We start from the raw sequence: 19,457 nt of genomic DNA, 5'->3' as shown, positions 1-19,457 counted from the left end.
CATAGTCTGAGCCAGTGTCTCCATCTTGGAGAGACAATCTCTTGCACTTCTGTTGTTCTACTGGCGCTGCCGGCTTCAGCTTTGGTCAGAAGTGGCAAAAGAAGGACTAATGGAAAGTGAACGTGTACTGGAGCATCAGAGTGCATGGATTTACAAGCGCTTGATTAAATGAGAAAAAAAGAGTTTACTTGAGAGAAAAAGCTTAACTTGGCCCGTACGGGGATCGAACCCACGACCTTGGCGTTATTAGCACCACGCTCAAACCAGCTGAGCTAACCGGCCATGAATGACAGAGTTATCCTTTTCCATGACATGCAGATACACAGAAGAGTCGGTCTCACTATCGCAATTCCTTTATACCTTTCTCCTTCCGTCCCCTGTCTGGATTACAATAACAAGAGCTGTGGAGTGCTGCACGCCAGCCTCAGCACCTCTTCTTTCACTCTATCTCACTGTGTGCTGTGATATCTTTGTAACATTGGTTGTTGCCGGAAAAAAAGGAAAGGATGGATAGGATTTGTATTCTTTTACAACAAAACCCAAAATGCATCGGCTTGCTTGCTCCTTAAGTTTACAAGGCCAGCTGCTTTTCAGATATTCTAATTATAGTGGTTTTTCGGCGTTGGAGGTAAGAGAGTTGTTTTTAGGTCTGGCCGTTCCTTCTGCTTTAAATTACTCTAGCTCATCTCAACAAAGTAACATCAAAACATAGCCAACGGTTTGTTGCTCAAGCCTTCCCTACTGCACCTTCCCATGTCTCTCCTGCCGACCACAGTGCAGGAAATCTGAGTTTGCATTTGCGCGAAGAGACGTACAACACAAGTAGGCGCGCTTTCGTGGACCGGGCACCATCCGGCCTGTGCATTCCTCACTGCCGTGAGATCAGTTTACTCAGCAGAGCATGACGCTGCAATTGGTTAGTAAGGCCTGCCTGACCAGAATAGTATATTTGGGGTCATGTATTTGATTGCATTTTTAAAACAGTAACAGAACTTAACTGCAATGTTTAAATAGGTGTAGACATATTTAAACAGTGTCAATTTGATAGAAGAATTCTGGAAAATTCAGAGGGGAGGCACCAATGTTTTTTTTCCCATTGGGTGGATGTGGCATTAAAGAGTTTGAAGACCACTGGTCTAAGTGGACACTAATACACCTGGATCCTCCTGAATTCCTCACAACAGATGCCAGCAAACCTGGCTGGAGAGCTACTGTATTGGACTGATCCTGTCGATTCAAGTGGTCTTTCCTAGAGAGTTGGAGGTCATGGAAGTAGATGGAGTTGATGGTAAGCTTCAGGGCTTTGAAGTTTTCCCATCATCATCTGTCTCAGAAAAATGTGCTAGTAAAGACAGAGAATAATGTAGCGGTCTTTTACATTAACCAGCAGTGAAGCATGCATTCAAAATCCCTCAATGCAATAGCAGAACAATTGGGCCATTGGGCAGAGATCAACCTGTTACATACGTCGGCAGTACACATCAAGGCCACCGACAATGGGATGGCAGACAGCTGGAGGTTTCCAAATTTGCTGGAGTTGACGTTATCCAGGTCGTTGTTTTGAGAGATATGCCGAGAGTTTGTGAAACCCTTTCTGGATCTCTTTTCAAACAAGGACAATGCTCATCTTTGTCGATTCTGATCCAGGTTTCCGGAACAAGGAGCCTAGGTAGTGGACGTATTGGTGATAAAGTGGCTGAGAAGTCTCCTTTATACATTCCCCCCCTTTTTATTGATCCAGATGGTTCTCTTCAAGTCTCAGCAGGGGGAGGGAACTTGATTCTTGTTGGCCCAGATTGGCCAGAGATGTCATGGTTTCCTCTTCTGAACCCCTGGCTCTTCTACCTCCTTGGGTACTGCTCAAGTGTGTCTCTTCTCAGAACGTCGTCCCTGACCTTCTTGCTCCAACTCACTCTATCGCTTTGGAGGTTGAGAAGTCTGGACTGCTAGCAAAGGGTCTTTCCTCTTCCTTAGTGGAGTTAATTCAGCACTCCAGCAGGCCTTTTATTTTGAAGTCTTACTCAAAGAACTGGAAGTCCTTTCAGACGTGATGTTCTGCTCATGATCTTTTGGCACCTACCTGTAGTTTGTCTGCTATTTTGCATTTTCTTCTGAATGGGTTTCACTTGAATCTCTTTCCACTCTGAAAGCTCATTGGTTTGCGATAAAGGCTTTTAGGGACTTTTCTGAACCTTCATCGATGTTACCCTCTTTGGTGTCTAGACTGTTATGATCTTTTGTCAATGGTAAGAACAATGAAAAATCCCTTTTCTCCAACTCAGAATCTTCCTACTCTTTTATTGGCTTTGCAATTTTATCTCTTTGAGGATCTGGATACTGTAGAATGAAAGATTGTCTCCTATAAAGTTATTTTCCTATTTGCTATCACCTTGCTGAGAACAACTGGGGAGCTGGGAGCCTTAAAATGCTGTCCTCTCTTCATTTGATACTTTGGAAGATGGGGTAACTTTAAGGCCTAGCCCTACCTTTGCTGCAAAGGTTAAGTCTTTTTTTGATAGATCTTAGGAAATAATTCTTCCTTCTTTCATTCCCTCTCCTTCCTCTCCGGAGGAACATTTGTTGAATACACTTGATGTTTAAAGAGCTCTTTTCATTTATGTTGAAGTACTGGGTTTTTTCAGAACCCAGTGGTGCCAGGGAACACACCCTAAGACTTCGAGTCCTTCCTGTTTCAGACTACAGAAACACAGAGTCTTCTTGGTGAAGTCAAAGATCTTGTTTATTGGCTGCAGCCAGTAACAGGTATCCTAGAAGTACAACACAGTGTATATTCTCAGGAGACTGCTCCCCTTGCAAAGCTAACCTTCTCTTTTATACAAAATATTATGCTTTAGGCAAACATTCCTTATTTTACAGTTGACCATTCACATATTTTCACTACAAAGAAATAACAGGGTTATGATGACAAGCCCATATTTCAGTTTGTCCAGCCCTCAATCAATTACTCGGCAAGGCTCAGTACTTTCATCAGATATCGACGGACCCCCAATATAAACAGGCACCTCCTCCTTGTAAAGCAAGTCATAAAGAAAGAAACAGGGACAGGTGCGTGTAAGATTAGGCATGGTTTGTGTGTGATGAAAGGTTTTATGATGTGTTGTGCCTTGATACTAATCTCATTCGGCCACTGGGAAAGAAACTGGTCGAACTTCAGACTCGTTTTCGGCATTAGTCAGTGGCCTATGTGAGAGCAATCACAAAATGGCTGTCGTTTAAATGGAACCCGAGGGTTCAGGATGGAAACTCTGATATTCGGGTGATTTCGTCACCCGAATATAAACACAATGCTTGTGCATACTATTCTAATCATTCTCGGTCTGCTGATACCAAAATCGTTGTGGTACGACGATGTTTATAACACGGGTCCAGAATTTTCAGTACCACAGACCCTCCTTTTGCCCTTACATAGGCAATAACCTATACTCACGCTAATCTGAGTCCAGGTCTATATTCATAAAGTTTGTTGAGATGTTGCTGTAGCATCATCCTATTACCTAGCTCGTCCCTTGATACAGGTTTCCTTACACACGATGTAGCACAGAGACCACATATTGTAGGAGCAAACTGTACACACAGACAGGACAGGAAAAGAATGGCTAAGATCATCCCAATGACTACCAGAGTCTTCCATCCCCAAGCGGATATCAGCTCCCAGAACCACCCCATCAATGACCAATCTCCTTTATCCACGTGAATAGATTCGGAGATCTTATGCAGTTTGGAAATGGTCTGGTAGACTGTCGGAGAGTTATCTGGGATGAAAACACAGCAACTTGATTGGATCACTTTACATACCCCACCTCGGTCTGCAAGTATGACGTCTAATGCGACCCTGTTCTGAAGAGTCATAAGGCGATCCGACTGGAGCTCAGCAGTCAAATTACCAAGGGCACCGGCGGTTTCAACTACCGTGGATTCAACCACCTTTGTCAATTGCCTTATGTTCCTGCTGTTAACCAAAGGGGCCCAAAACGGCAGAATACCCTTTACGAAATCTCCAAATTCTTGTCCTGTAGTGTCTTCTTTTCTTATGACACCTCTAACTATCCTTGTCTTATGGTAATCTGCCACGGCCGTGTAGGTGGGAGGTAACAGGAACAAAACAAAACATGTGCCTGAGAAGTCAGGGGGCAACCATGTATAGGCTCTATTATGGCAGATGAAATAGGTACCCTTAGCTGCTAAGAACGAAGGAGAAGTCTGAGACGCAAAAACATATGTTTCAGTGCAGATACTTTTCCCTAACTGAGCTCTGGGATTCTTGCCATTACCTTGCAGACATAGGTGACCCTGATGGGGTACAATCCAAATCGGGGAGGATCTCTTTGCTCGCTGGTTCCCACTCAGAGTAACTCCATATCCTGTTATGTTCCATCCAATATATGCTAGTGTCTCATCTCTCGGGATAGTCTCATAGGAAATATCTTCCCTAATCATATCTACTATACCCTTAGCTAGAGCACTATTCTTAGGATTATCTTTCACAGAACGTAGGGGGTTGGCTTCATACGCGTATATGAACACCGTTCTATATGCCCATACAGAACCATTATGGCTGAAAGGCAGGACCAGATAAGGGATACCTTTATCAGTAGTATGAGGCATAAGACCACACACCCAACAATTAGTTGTGTTCACTACTAATTGGTGTTGGTGTAGAAGCTGAATGAATGAATTGTTGACAAATTCTAATCTTCTGGCAGACTCGTGTTCAGGCAGGGGGTGAAAAGAATGCGAGGAAACAGTAGAAGGAGGTATGGGCTGTGTAATGGGTGCAAATGTCACTTGAAAAGAGAATAAAACATATCCTATTAAAATCGTCATTACACTGAGCAACATGAAAATACATAATATCAAAAATCGTTTCTTTGTCATTATTATAGACATTCTGGCTTTAAAATCCATCTGTTTGGCAGGTCTCTCATTCTTGAAAAACTCCATCCTCTCTAATTGCTGCTCGCGGTGGTAGGGTGTTCTATGCTAGGGAATGCTTCTGTCAGTCCAGGGCAACTCCCTTAGACCGACCAGAACTGTCGACCTAACGTCTTCAGCTGCACTCCAAAGACTTGGGCAACCACGACCCTACAGCTGAACCCGGATGGCGGTTCGAAAAAAATAAAAAAAAAAATAAGAAAGTTTCTCAGATGAGAGAGCCGCACTTTAAAAAAAAATAGCAAAGGAACGGGAAAAAAATGATTTGTCCTTAGTTCTTGGTCTCAAATTATAACGGCTTTTTCCAGGTACTGTCTGGTTCTGGAACTAGAGTTCAGGCTCTGTAGTGTTCAATCAAATTGACGGTGGCACAGCTTCTTGCAAATTATTGTCACTTTCTCGTTCAGAAATTGTTCCTTTTACACGTGCATCGCTAAATGGCAAAAAACGAGGCACAGTCTCAGTCTCAGAGTCAGCGATCCCCTCCTGGACCCACCGGTCGTACGGTAGAGGAAAAGGGACCCTCTTGAAGTGTACGCCGTGGATCCAGTTCTTTTTCCCTTCCACTCGAACAGCTGATCTTATTGAGAGAAGGACGAGGTGGGGGCCGGTCCAACGGGGCTGGTCATTCTTTGTCCGCTGGAAGTTCTTGACCAGCACCCATGATCCAGGATCGATAAGATGTCCTGGAGCTTCAGAGACCTGAGGCAGAGTATTGTGAACCTGTTGGTGTAGAACACGCAATTTAGCCGTCAATTCATACAAATAATCAAGCAGTACAGGGTGTTCGATCTCACTGAATTTTGTTGGTCTTGGCACTCCCCATATGTTGGCTGGGCGGCCGAACACAATTTCATAGGGACTAAGTCCCACTCGCGAATGCACAGTCATTCTTGTTGATAGGAGTGCTAAAGGCAGAGCGTCAGGCCATTTAAGACCAGAGCTCGCTTGTATCTTTGCCAACTTCAGTTTTAGTGTGCCATTATAGCACTCTACTAGTCCAGCTGATTGGGGGTGATTTGCAGCGTGGAATTTTTGCAGGATACCTAGCCCCTCACATACTTTTTTCATCACTCGACCCACAAATTCACTCCCATTATCACTCCAGACCATTCTCGGCATTCCAAACCTAGGGAAGAATTCTTTGGCAAGGGCTTTAGCTGTGGATAAGGCAGTGTTGTCTTTTAAGGGATATGCTTCTACCCATCTTGAAAAGGCACAAACAAAAACGAGTACGTATTTCAGATTGTTGCACCTTTCCATGTGGATGAAATCTAGCTGCAAAACTTCGAACGGATACGTTGGAGGCGCAAAATGACCAGCTGGAGTTGGGGTTCCCCTACCAGGATTGTATTTCAGACACACCATGCAATTCTTGACCACATTCTCTGCACATTTAGGAATTCCAGCATTTTGCCATACTGGAGCCAACAAATTACAAATCCCTTTCACACTGATATGGGCCATTCCATGAGCCATTGTCACCACTGCAAGCACATACGCATCGGGTAACAACCATCGCTGATGTTCTGACAAGTCAACCCAACAACCATTTTCATCCAATTTACCCGTACTTTCTTTCCACACATTCAACTCTTTCTCTGAAGATTCAGCTTGAAGAGACTTCACACCCTCTATCGTATCTTCACACATTCCAACGTCACCAACCCATCTTGCGGGGCCTGCAACATACATTCGATTCATCACATCTTTTGCTGTTTCTTTTGCGATTTCGTCAGCAAATGCATTGCCACGACCGACATCATCAGTAACCTTCTTGTGTGCACTGCATTTCACAATCGCAACTTGTAATGGCAAGGTCAGTGACTCAAGAAGCTCATTCACCAACTGACCATGCTGAATTTTAGCTCCATGCGAAGTCAGGAACCCACGTTCTTTCCACAATCGTCCAAAACTATGGGCCACACCAAACGCATACTGGCTGTCAGTATATATGGTCACTTTCATTCCTTTCGATAACACACACGCTCTCGTAAGTGCAATCAGCTCTGCTGCTTGAGCTGAATTATGTGGTATACGTGCAGCTTCAACAATCGTATGCAAAGTTGTGACAGCATATGCTGCAGTTGTATCACCATTCGGAAGCTTGAAGCATGAACCATCCACCAATAAGGTACCATCACACTTTACAAGAGGAGTATCTTTAAGATCTACTCTCCCTTTCATTTCTTCTTCTGTCCTAAGAAAACAATCATGTTGTTCAACATCATCTGTCTCTACTGAAATCGGCAATAACGTGGCTGGATTCAACGTATTGCACCTCTTTATGTGCACATGACTCGCTAACAGTGTCAACTCGTAACCTGACAATCGAGCACTAGTTAAATGCTGTGTCTTGGTCCTGTTTAACAACGTGTTCACTGCATGTGGAACCATCACAATCAACATATTATTCATCACTAACCCAGCAGACTGTCAAATAGAAACAGCTGCTGACGCTGTGGCTCTCAAGCAACTTGGCAATGCTTTAGCTACCGGATCCAAAGTCGACGAAAAATATGTGCATGGGCGCTGCTTGTCTCCAAAAGACTGTGTCAGCACTGACAATGCACAACCCTCTTTCTCATGGACATACAGTGTAAAGGGCTTACTGTAGTCGGGGGTACCCAACACAGGAGCCGAACACAATGCATTACGCAATTCGGAAAAACTTTTCTGACAATCTTCAGACCACGGAACGGGGTTCAGTGTAACTTTATAGGTCAATGCTACCAAAGGTTTGGCCAGCAAAGAACAATTCGGTATCCATTGTCTGCAGTATGATGTAATGCCCAAGAAAGCACGTACTTCTCTCTGTGTCCTTGGCACACTCAATTTTGCAATTGCCTGAATTCTTACTGAGGTCAGTTTCCTTCCCTCCTTCGATAAGAGATGACCTAAGTAGGTCACTTCTTGTCGACAATATTGCAGTTTTGAAAGGGACACTTTGTGATGTAAATCAGATAAATGACGCAACAACGACAAGGTGGCTTCTTTACAAATCTCTTCAGTATCTGTAGCGACTAGCAAATCATCGACGTACTGAATAAGGGTAGCGCCGTCAGGTAAAACAATTGCATCAAGCTGTGTTTTTAAAGCCTGACTATATATTGATGGACTTTCACAGTAGCCTTGAGGAGCGCGTTTGAAGCGGAAACTTCGGCCTCCTAAACTGAAGCCAAAAATATCCCTGCTCTCCTCTGCAATCGGGATGCTGAAGAAAGCATTCTTTAAGTCAATCACCGAGAACCAGGTGGCGGAAGCTGGAATCATAGTTAATATGGCAGTGATATCAGGAACAACTGGACACTGTGGCACAACTATTTTATTTACCTCTCTTAGATCAATCACAAACCTGTAAACAGGTGGCTTAGAGGGGTCAGTACGTTTCAAAACAGGCAGAACAGGACTATTACAAACGTTGCCTCTTGTCTCTTCAATTACATCTTTTTTAATTAAATCATAAATGATCGCTAGCAACGCCTTTTCACCTTCACTAGAGATCTTGTATTGTTGAATGCGTGGTAATTTAACATTGGCTTTCAATGTCACAACATAAGGCGGTATTTCCAAAAGACCCACATCATTAGGACCAGTAGCCCAAATGGTATCAGGAAGAAACGACAATTCGGTCGGAAGTTTATCCTTCGACAAATACATTGGAGAGACCATTTTCCTACCCAGTGTAAGTTGTACTCCCGAAGGAGAACAATATAATGTTGCATACAATCTTTTCAACAAATCCAATCATAACAAGTTTTCACCACAACCTGTCGTCAGAATAAGGGGTGCTTCCAATTCACAAGGTCCAACAGAAAGGGACATAGGACTAGAAATCGGGCTCCTAACCTACTGAAACATTCATCTCGCCAGACAAAGGTGCGCCAGGGAGTTTTGAGTGCATAATAGAACTCTTTGTAGCACCAGTATCCAACAGAAAAGGCTCCGACACACCTGATGTAATCACCTTAACATAAGGTCCATTCTGATCTACTGGAACTAAAAAAACTCCCTCTCTTCGTCTATGGCTGTCCTAGCAATTATTACCTTCCAGATTCTCATCTTCTGCATAGTAGTCGTCAGCATAGTACTGAGCCGTCCTACCAGACGCGTTATGTTGCTGGTCAAAACTATTCATTGAGTTTTGAGACGGAAAGGAACGCGTGTTCTTGGGGAAACTTCCACGTCCTCTACCTCTAGGAGCTTGTTGAACACCTCGACCTCTTGCGCCAGAAGCACCATTCGTACGCTGTAACAAAATAGGACAACTATACTTGAAATGACCCTCTTCTTTACAATATGAACACTGATTGGGACCTACAGGAACAGGTGGTTGAGAAAACTCGAACCTTTGCGAGTTTCTCTGGAACTGTTGAGGTTGCTGATAGTTACTCTGACCACCACGTGGCGGATACGCCTGTTGTAAAAGAACCTTCGTCTTTAATTCTTTAGTTTTCTTGTCTGCTCTATCCTTCTCATCTTTATCCCTATTTTCGTAGTACTGTGCAGTAGCCAATATTTGTGCTGAAGAGGAAACGGCCCAAGAACTCTCTGAATCCTTCAATTTCTTACACAGCTCGGCAAGCAAATTGTGCACAAACTTGTCAACGAACAACCGTTGACCCCCTTCTGTACCCATATCTTGACCACTGTGGTCGATAAACGTTTCCTCACACCTGGTGAAGAAATCAGACACTGTTTCATCTTTCTTCTGCTTACACGCAGACAATTTATCCCAATTCACACGCATCGCAGGCATTAAAGTCTTCATGTAAGTAATGATCCTATCAGGCAGTTCTGCTACCAAAGGCTCAGGCTTGACACCACCAACTTGTCTATCATTTGCAGCACTAATATTAGCCCATGAGTCACCTAACTCTTGCGCATGATCTGTATGGCGAATCAATCCCCACAAAGGCTGTGGAACAACATTCCCAAATAACATGTCTATGTCGGCTAAATTCATAATGCATGAGTCTGCAGTCTGTGATAATTCCTTATAATACCCTGCAGGGTTTTTACGGGGATCAGGCAAAGTCTGCTTAAGGGCTAAAACTTCAGCTCGCTTCCACGGAACATGTACCCAAACACGCTGAAAATGAGCTGGAACAGCATCAATTTGATTAGCAACATCAGCCTCAACGGCGTCCTTCCATACCGGAGGGACTTCTCTCATTGGGTACTGGCGCACCTTTTTTTAACAGAGGAGTCATGTTCGAACAATGACTGAGAAGGATCCTTATTCCTAAAGGACAACAACGTCGCAACTGCTTTCTCAACATCGGAACCCACAATCGTGCCCTTTGCAAACTCAAACCGTACACAGCACAAATCAGGCGGATTTGTTTCCAAATCATTATCCTCCAATTCATCACAAAGGAAAGCACACATTTTCTCAAAAACGTATCTTTGTTTCGGTGCTTCCCATTGACGGAAGACATCCATAACAGACTCTACATTGTATCTTAAAGGGTAAACAACCCATTTACGCGCCATACGGTCAAACATTTCTCTCTCTCGAGAATTAGGCAGTTGACTACGCGACTGCTTATGCTCCGAATCTGGGGTCACACCAGACGACCCAAAGAGAGGAAATAAAAGGCTGGCAACAGTATCTGTCATTCTCTGTCGGACAGAAGGAGAAGTTGATGAAAGAACAGGAGGAAAAACAGAGGGAGGCAAGGCAGACGCCTAGTAGTAGTAGGAGCCAACTGAAGAGGAGCTGGCGGCTGTGGACGAACCTGAGGCACAATAACCGGAGGTTGCACAGCTAAAGGTTGCAGAGGTGCTGTAGCATTCTGCGCATAAGGGGGTGGCAAACTCAACAAGTGTGACATTAAAGGATCTTTCTCAAGTTCTTTCGCTGCATCTTGCTGAAGAAGCGGAAAAACTGGATAACATTTATCGGTCACCATTTTACGTTGCCTGTGCAACTGCTCATTCATCTGTTCTTCTTCATCATCTTTAAACTGCATGGCAGCTTGCATTATCAAGATACCCTCTTCCCTCTTATTTCTCTTTGCTAATTTAATTTCCTTCTGTTTGGCTTCCTTACGTCATAGGCGGAAAGAGTCAAACATCGCCGGCCGGGCTTTCTTCTTAAAAAGTTTAACCTCCAGATTATCCAGAATCTCTGTGTCAAAACTACCATATTGGGGCCATTTTAAAACACCATCTATCCTGGTGTATCGGATCCATACTTCATTATATGTGAGGGGGCCTATGCCATGTTTCACATATAGTTCATAAGTTGGAGTTCCAATCGGAGGAACCGGACACGAGTCCTCCAATCGGGAATCCCTATTATAACCAAGACAAAACAAATTTCCATGTCTGCTAAGACCAGGCATCTTCGCTCTCCAGTCTAGCTTCAAACTTCAAAGGATTATCGAATACGATAGTCTCGTGAATACACGAATCCCTCGGCTTTGGTACTTGCAAGTTCCAAATCAAAGATCCCAAGGGGATACCAAACTAAGAACCAAACTAAGGACTGGGAGACGCTCCACTTAGACTTAACTGAGGTATCGATGATGTCACCAGAAGACTCGTTTATCGTTTCGCTCTACCAAATCATTAAGGGTCCAAAACAGGGCGATAGTCAGGGCAGCAGTCCTTCGTAGCCATCGGGAAGCGGGGAACCTCGCAGCCAAGACTTTCGGACCACGTCGACATACAGGGGTCGATGAAGTGGCGGCCTCCCTCCAGAATTTTCACACGAAGCTCCTCACGAACCTCTGGCTTGGACCGGTACCGCTGAAATCGCCCTACGTTGGGCGCCAACTGAAGTACTGGGTTTTTTCAGAACCCAGTGGTGCCAGGGAACACACCCTAAGACTTCGAGTCCTTCCTGTTTCAGACTACAGAAACACAGAGTCTTCTTGGTGAAGTCAAAGATCTTGTTTATTGGCTGCAGCCAGTAACAGGTATCCTAGAAGTACAACACGGTGTATATTCTCAGGAGACTGCTCCCCTTGCAAAGCTAACCTTCTCTTTTATACAAAATATTATGCTTTAGGCAAACATTCCTTATTTTACAGTTGACCATTCACATGTTTTCACTACAAAGAAATAACAGGGTTATGATGACAAGCCCATATTTCAGTTTGTCCAGCCCTCAATCAATTACTCGGCAAGGCTCAGTACTTTCATCAGATATCGATGGACCCCCAATATAAACAGGCACCTCCTCCTTGTAAAGCAAGTCATAAAGAAAGAAACAGGGACAGGTGCGTGTAAGATTAGGCATGGTTTGTGTGTGATGAAAGGTTTTATGATGTGTTGTGCGTTGATACTAATCTCATTCGGCCACTGGGAAAAAACTGGCCGAACAGGTTTGGCTTCAGGCAGTGGAGTCAGCTTGCCCAGGTCACAGAGGAGTCAGCAAAGATGTACGTGTCCTTCAGACTCGTTTTCGGCATTAGTCATTGGCCTATGTGAGGGCAATCACAAAATGGCTGTCGTTTAAATGGAACCCGAGGGTTCAGGACGGAAACTCTGATATTCGGGTGATTTCGTCACCTGAATATGAACACAATGCTTGTGCATACTATTCTAATCATTCTCGGTCTGCTGATACCAAAATCGTTGTGGTACGACGATGTTTATAACACGGGTCCAGAATTTTCAGTACCACAATGTCACCAGGCCTCTGCAGTTCAGGAAAACTGACTCCTTGTTTGTGACTTTTGGACAGCATGGAAAAGAAAAGAAGGTGACTTTTATGACTCTGAGTAGGTGGATTAAGTTGTCAATTTTTCTGGCTTTGCAAGGCTTTTTAGAAAATCTTCCAGTTCAGGGATGGTCTACGAGAGGAATGGCCACCTCCTGGGTTGAATTCCAGTGAGTAACAAGCTAGGAAATTTCTAGGGTGGTTACTTGGTCCTCAGAGCAAACATTTGTCGAGCATTATCGCTTAATAAATTTTCTGTTTTGCATTTGAGTACCAATGTTTTGAACTCTGCACTACCCTAAGTCCATCTTGTCCTTGTCACAAACATTACATTCTGCCCACCTTCCCATCAGTCCTTTGGCAAGGGCTTGGCACCCTGGTTGGGTGCATGGCGCTAGCATTTAAGGATCCTCCTGTTCTTTCTTCCTCTTGGAGGGTGACATCACCTTACTTTGTAATGACTGTCACAAGGACGCAATGGACTAAGGCTAATGAAGATTACCAATAAGTAACCAATGCATCACCACTCTTTCTGAATGTGCGTGGCTCATTCTGCAGGACTTGTTCTTTGTATGATTCCTGGATTTTCAGAAGCCCTTTGATGGCAGCACCCCCACACTGAAAATTGTTTCAGCACCACTGGACAAGGGTCAGTTGTCATGCTCATCTGCGGCGTCAATTTGCATTGAAGTAGTCTAACTCCCCAGGTCCTGTCTTTTGCTCAATTTGCCTTTGTGACTTTTCTCTCAATCACTGTTGATTTCCTTTGATCTTTCTTTCTGCTTTCACTTCACCTTCACCTTCAGTGTATCTTTCGGCCCTCTTAAGAGACACGCCCCCTTGTAGCCACTTCTATACTTCTGCCACCTAATTATTTTCCTATCCTTTCCTTTCCCCTTTCCTAGCTATAGCATCACTATCCACAATCTGTTCACCTGAGTTATGTTCCTCTTATCCCCACGCATCTAATAATCAGCTCTTGGTCTCCCTCCACCTCTCACGTGACATAGTCTGAGCCAGTGTCTCCATCTTGGAGAGACAATCTCTTGCACTTCTGTTGTTCTACTGGCGCTGCCGGCTTGAGCTTTGGTCAGAAGTGGCAAAAGAAGGACTAATGGAAAGTGAACGTGTACTGGAGCAACAGAGTGTATGGATTTACAAGCGCTTGATTAAATGAGAAAAAAAGAGTTTACTTGAGAGAAAAAACTTAACTTGGCCCGTACCCCCAACCTTGGCGTTATTAGCACCACGCTCTAACCAACTGAGCTAACCGGCCATGAAAGACAGAGTTATCCTTTTTCCATGACATGCAGATACACAGAAGAGTCGGTCTCACTATCGCAATTCCTTCATACCTTTTTCCTTCCAACCCCTGTCTGGATTACAATAACAAGAGCTCTGGAGTGCTGCACACCAGCCTCAGCGCCTCTTCTTTCACTCAATGTCACTGTGTGCTGTGATATCTTTGTAACATTGGTTGTTGCCAGAAAAAAAGGAAAGGATGGATAGGATTTGTATTCTTTTACAACAAAACCCAAAATGCATCGGCTTGCTTGCTCATTAAGTTTACAAGGCCAGCTGCTTTTGAGATATTCTAATTATAGTGGTTATTCGGCGTTGGAGGTGAGAGAGTTGTTTTTAGGTCTGGCCGTTCCTTCTGCTTTAAATTACTCTAGCTTATGTCAACAAAGTAACAACAAAACATAGCCAACGGTTTGTTGCTCAAGCCTTCCCTACTGCACCTTCCCATGTCTCTCCTGCCGACCACAGTGCAGGAAATCTGAGTTTGCATTTGCGCGAAGAGACGTACAACACAAGAAGGCGCGCTTTCGTGCGCCGGGCACCACCCGGCCTGTGCATTCCTCACTGCCGTGAGATCAGTTTACTCAGCAGAGCATGACGCTGCAATTGGTTAGTAAGGCCTGCCTGACCAGAATAGTATATTTGGGGTCATGTATTTGATTGCATTTTCAAAACAGTAACAGAACTTAACTGCAATGTTTAAATAGGTCTAGACATATTTAAACAGTGTCAATTTGATAGAAGAATTCTGGAAAATTCCGAGTGGAGGCACAAATGTTTTTTTTTCCCATTGGGTGGATGTGGCATTAAAGAGTTTGCAGACCACTGGTCTAAGTGGACACTAATACACCTGGATCCTCCTGAATTCGTCGCAACAGATGCCAGCAAACCTGGCTGGAGAGCTACTGTGTTGCACTGATCCTGTCGATTCAAGTGGTCTTTCCTAGAGAGTCGGAGGTCATGGAAGTAGATGGAGTTGATGGTAAGCTTCAGGGCTTTGAAGTTTTCCCATCATCATCTGTCTCAGAAAAATGTGCTAGTAAAGACAGAGAATAAGGTAGCGGTCTTTTACATTAACCAGCAGTGAACCATGCATTCAAAATCCCTCAATGCAATAGCAGAACAATTGGGCTATTGGGCAGAGATCAACCTGTTGCATACATCGGCAGTACACATCAAGGGCACCGACAATGTGATGGCAGACAGCTGGAGGTTTCCAGATTTGCTGGAGTTGACGTTATCCAGGTCGTTGTTTTGAGAGATATGCCGAGAATTTGTGAAACCCTTTCTGGATCTCTTTTCAAACAAGGGCAATGCTCATCTTTGTCGATTCTGATCCAGGTTTCTGGAACAAGGAGCCTAGGTAGTGGACGTATTGGTGATAAAGTGGCTGAGAAGTCTCCTTTATACATTCCCCCCCTTTTTATTGATCCAGATGGTTCTCTTCAAGTCTCAGCAGGGGGAGGGAACTTGATTCTTGTTCGCCCTGATTGACCAGAGATGTCATGGTTTCCTCTTCTGAACCCCTGGCTCTTCTACCTCCTTGGGCACTGCTCAAGTGTGTCTCTTCTCAGAACATCGTCCCTGACCTTCTTGCTCCAACTCACTCTATCGCTTTGGAGGTTGAGAAGCCTGGACTGCTAGCAAAGGGTCTTTCCTCTTCCTTAGTGGAGTTAATTCAGCACTCCAGCAGGCCTTCTACTTCGAAGTCTTACTCAAAGAACTGGAAGTCCTTTGAGACGTGATGTTCTGCTCATGATCTTTTGGCACCTACCTGTAGTTTGTCTGCTATTTTGCATTTTCTTCTGAATGGGTTTCACTCGAATCTCTTTCCACTCATAAAGCTCATTGGCTTGCGATAAAGGCTTTTAGGGACTTTTCTGAACCTTCATCGATGTTACACTCTTTGGTGTCTAGACTGTTATGATCTTTTGTCAATGGTAACAACAATGAAAAATCCCTTTTCTCCAACTCAGAATCTTCCTACTCTTTTATAGGCTTTGCAATTTTATCTCTTTAAGGATCTGGATACTGTAGAATTAAAGATTGTCTCCTATAAAGTTATTTTCCTATTTGCTATCACCTTGCTGAGAACAATTGGGGAGCTGGAAGCCTTAAAATGCTGTCCTCTCTTCATTTGATACTTTGGAAGATGGGGTAACTTTAAGGCCTAGCCCTACCTTTGCTGCAAAGGTTAATTCTATTTTTGATAGATTTTAGGAAATAATTCTTCCTTCTTTCATTCCCTCTCCTTCCTCTCCGGAGGAACATTTGTTGAATACACTTGATGTTTAAATAGCTCTTTTCATTTATGTCACCAGGCCTCTGCAGTTCAGGAAAACCGACTCCTTGTTTGTGACTTTTGGACAGCCTGGAAAAGACAAGAAGGTGACTTTTATGACTCTGAGTAGGTGGATTAAGTTGTCAATTTTTCTGGCTTTGCAAGGCTATTTAGAAAATCTTCCAGTTCAGGGATGGTCTACAAGAGGAATGGCCACCTCCTGGGTTGAATTCCAGTGAGTAACAATCTAGGAAATTCCTAGGGTGGTTATTGGTCCTCAGAGCATACCTTTCTCAAGCATTATCGGTTATTAAATTTTCTGTTTTGCATTTGAGTACCAATGTTTTGAACTCTGCATTACCCTAAGTCCATCTTGTCCTTGTCACAAACATTACATCCTGCCCACCTTCCCATCAGTCCTTTGGCAAGGGCTTGGCACCCAGGTTGGGTGCATGGCGCTAGCATTTAAGGATCCTCCTGTTCTTTCTTCCTCTTGGAGGGTGACATCACCTTACTTTGTAATGACTGTCACAAGGACGCAATGGACTAAGGCTAATGAGGATTACCAATAAGTAACCAACGCATCACCACTCTTTCTGAATGTGCGTGGTTCATTCTGCAGGACTTGTTCTTTGTATGATTCCTGGATTTTCAGAAGCCCTTTGATGGCAGCACCCCCACACTGAAAATTGTTTCAGCACCACTGGACAAGGGTCAGTTGTCATGCTCATCTGCGGCGTAAATTTGCATTGAAGTAGTCTAACTCCCCAGGTCCTGTCTTTTGCTCAATTTGCCTTTGTGAGTTTTCTCTCAATCACTGTTGATTTCCTTTGATCTTTCTTTCTGCTTTCACTTCACCTTCAACTTCAGTGTATCTTTCGGCCCTCTTAAGAGACACGCCCCCTTGTAGCCACTTTTATACTTCTGCCACCTGATTATTTTCCTATCCTTTCCCCTGTAGTGTTGCTGATCCTAGCTATAGCATCACTATCCACAATCTGTTCACCTGAGGTATGTTCCTCTTATCCCCACGCATCTAATAATCAGCTCTTGGTCTCCCTCCACCTCTCACGTGACATAGTCTGAGCCAGTGTCTCCATCTTGGAGAGACAATCTCTTGCACTTCTGTTGTTCTACTGGCGCTGCCGGCTTCAGCTTTAGTTAGAAGTGGCAAAAGAAGGACTAATGGAAAGTGAACGTGTGCTGGAGCAACAGAGTGTATGGATTTACAAGCGGTTGATTAAATGAGAAAAAAAGAGTTTACTTGAGAGAAAAGACTTAACTTGGCGCCTATGGGGATCAAACCTGCAACCTTGGCGCTATTAGCACCATGCTCTAACCAACTGAGCTAACCAGCCATGAACAACAGAGTTATCCTTTTTGCGTGACTTGCAGATACACAGAAGAGTCGGTCTCACTATCGCAATTCCTTCATACCTTTCTCTTTCTGTCCCCTGTCTGGATTACAATAACAAGAGCTGTGGAGTGCTGCACGCCAGCCTCAGCGCCTCTTCTTTCACTCAATCTCACTGTGTGCTGTGATATCTTTGTAACATCGTTGTTGCCAGAAAAAAAGGAAAGGATGGATAGGATTTGTATTCTTTTACAACAAAACCCAAAATGCATTGGCTTGCTTGCTCATTAAGTTTACAAGGCCAGCTGCTTTTCAGATATTCTAATTATAGTGGTTATTCGGCGTTGGAGGTAAGAGAGGTGTTTTTAGGTCTGGCCGTTCCTTCTGCTTTAAATTACTCTAGCTCATGTCAACAAAGTAACAACAAAACATAGCCAATGGTTTGTTGCTCAAGCCTTCCCTACTGCACCTTCCCATGTCTCTCCTGCCGACCACAGTGCAGGAAATCTGAGTTTGCATTTGCGCGAAGAGACGTACAACACAAGAAGGCGCGCTTTCGTGCGCCGAGCACCACCCGGCCTGTGCATTCCTCACTGCTGTGAGATCAGTTTACTCAGCAGAGCATGATGCTGCAATTGGCTAGTAAGGCCTGCCTGACCAGAATAGTATATTTGGGGTCATGTATTTGATTGCATTTTTAAAACAGTAACAGAACTTAACTGCAATGTTTAAATAGGTCTAGACATATTTAAACAGTGTCAATTTGACAGAAGAATTCTGGAAAATTCAGAGGGGAGGCACCAATGTTTTTTTTCCCATTGGGTGGATGTGGCCTTAAAGAGTTTGAAGACCACTGGTCTAAGTGGACACTAATACACCTGGATCCTCCTGAATGAGTCGCAACAGATGCCAGCAAACCTGGCTGGAGAGCTACTGTGTTGGACTGATCCTGTCGATTCAAGTGGTCTTTCCTAGAGAGTCGGAGGTCATGGGAGTAGATGGAGTTGATGGTAAGCTTCAGGGCTTTGAAGTTTTCCCATCATCATCTGTCTCAGAAAAATGTGCTAGTAAAGACAGAGAATAAGGTAGCGGTCTTTTACATTAACCAGCAGTGAAGCATGCATTCAAAATCCCGCAATGCAATAGCAGAACAATTGGGCTACCGGCAGAGATCAACCTGTTGCATACGTCGGGAGTACACATCAAGGGCACCGACAATGTGATGGCAGACAGCTGGAGGTTTCCAAATTTGCTGGAGTTGACGTTATCAAGGTCGTTGTTTTGCGAGATATGCCGAGAGTTTGTGAAACCCTTTCTGTATCTCTTTTCAAACAAGGACAATGCTCATCTTTGTCGATTCTGATCCAGGTTTCCGGAACAAGAAGCCTAGGTAGTGGATGTATTGGTGATAAAGTGGCTGAGAAGTCTCCTTTATACATTCCCCCCCTTTTTGTTGATCCAGATGGTTCTCTTCAAGTCTCAGCAGGGGGAGGGAACTTGATTCTTGTTGGCCCTGATTGGCCAGAGATGTCATGGTTTCCTCTTCTGAACCCCTGGCTCTTCTACCTCCTTGGGTACTGCTCAAGTGTGTCTCTTCTCAGAACGTCGTCCCTGACCTTCTTGCTCCAACTCACTCTATCGCTTTGGAGGTTGAGAAGTCTGGACTGCTAGCAAAGGGTCTTTCCTCTTCCTTAGTGGAGTTAATTCAGCACTCCAGCTGGCCTTCTACTTCGAAGTCTTACTCAAAGAACTGGAAGTCCTTTGAGACGTGATGTTCTGCTCATGATCTTTTGGCACCTACCTGTAGTTTGTCTGCTATTTTGCATTTTCTTCTGAATGGGTTTCACTTGAATCTCTTTCCACTCTGAAAGCTCATTGGTTTGCGATTAAGGCTT

The 19,457-nt window shown here is 44.1% G+C and overlaps 1 non-coding gene across 1 annotated transcript; it reads right to left on the bottom strand.

Annotated features, from left to right (window-relative positions):
* Positions 1-208: 208 nt before the first annotated feature.
* Positions 209-282, bottom strand: TRNAI-AAU (transfer RNA isoleucine (anticodon AAU)). The gene has a single exon. It is a non-coding gene; the product is annotated as a tRNA-Ile (tRNA).
* Between the last annotated feature and the right edge of the window lie 19,175 nt (positions 283-19,457).

This window comes from Pleurodeles waltl, chromosome 12 (genome assembly GCF_031143425.1).
Source record: "Pleurodeles waltl isolate 20211129_DDA chromosome 12, aPleWal1.hap1.20221129, whole genome shotgun sequence".
NCBI lineage: Eukaryota > Metazoa > Chordata > Amphibia > Caudata > Salamandridae > Pleurodeles > Pleurodeles waltl.
Note: the sequence above shows the minus strand (reverse complement) of the source record. Positions and strands in the feature narration are given on the sequence as shown.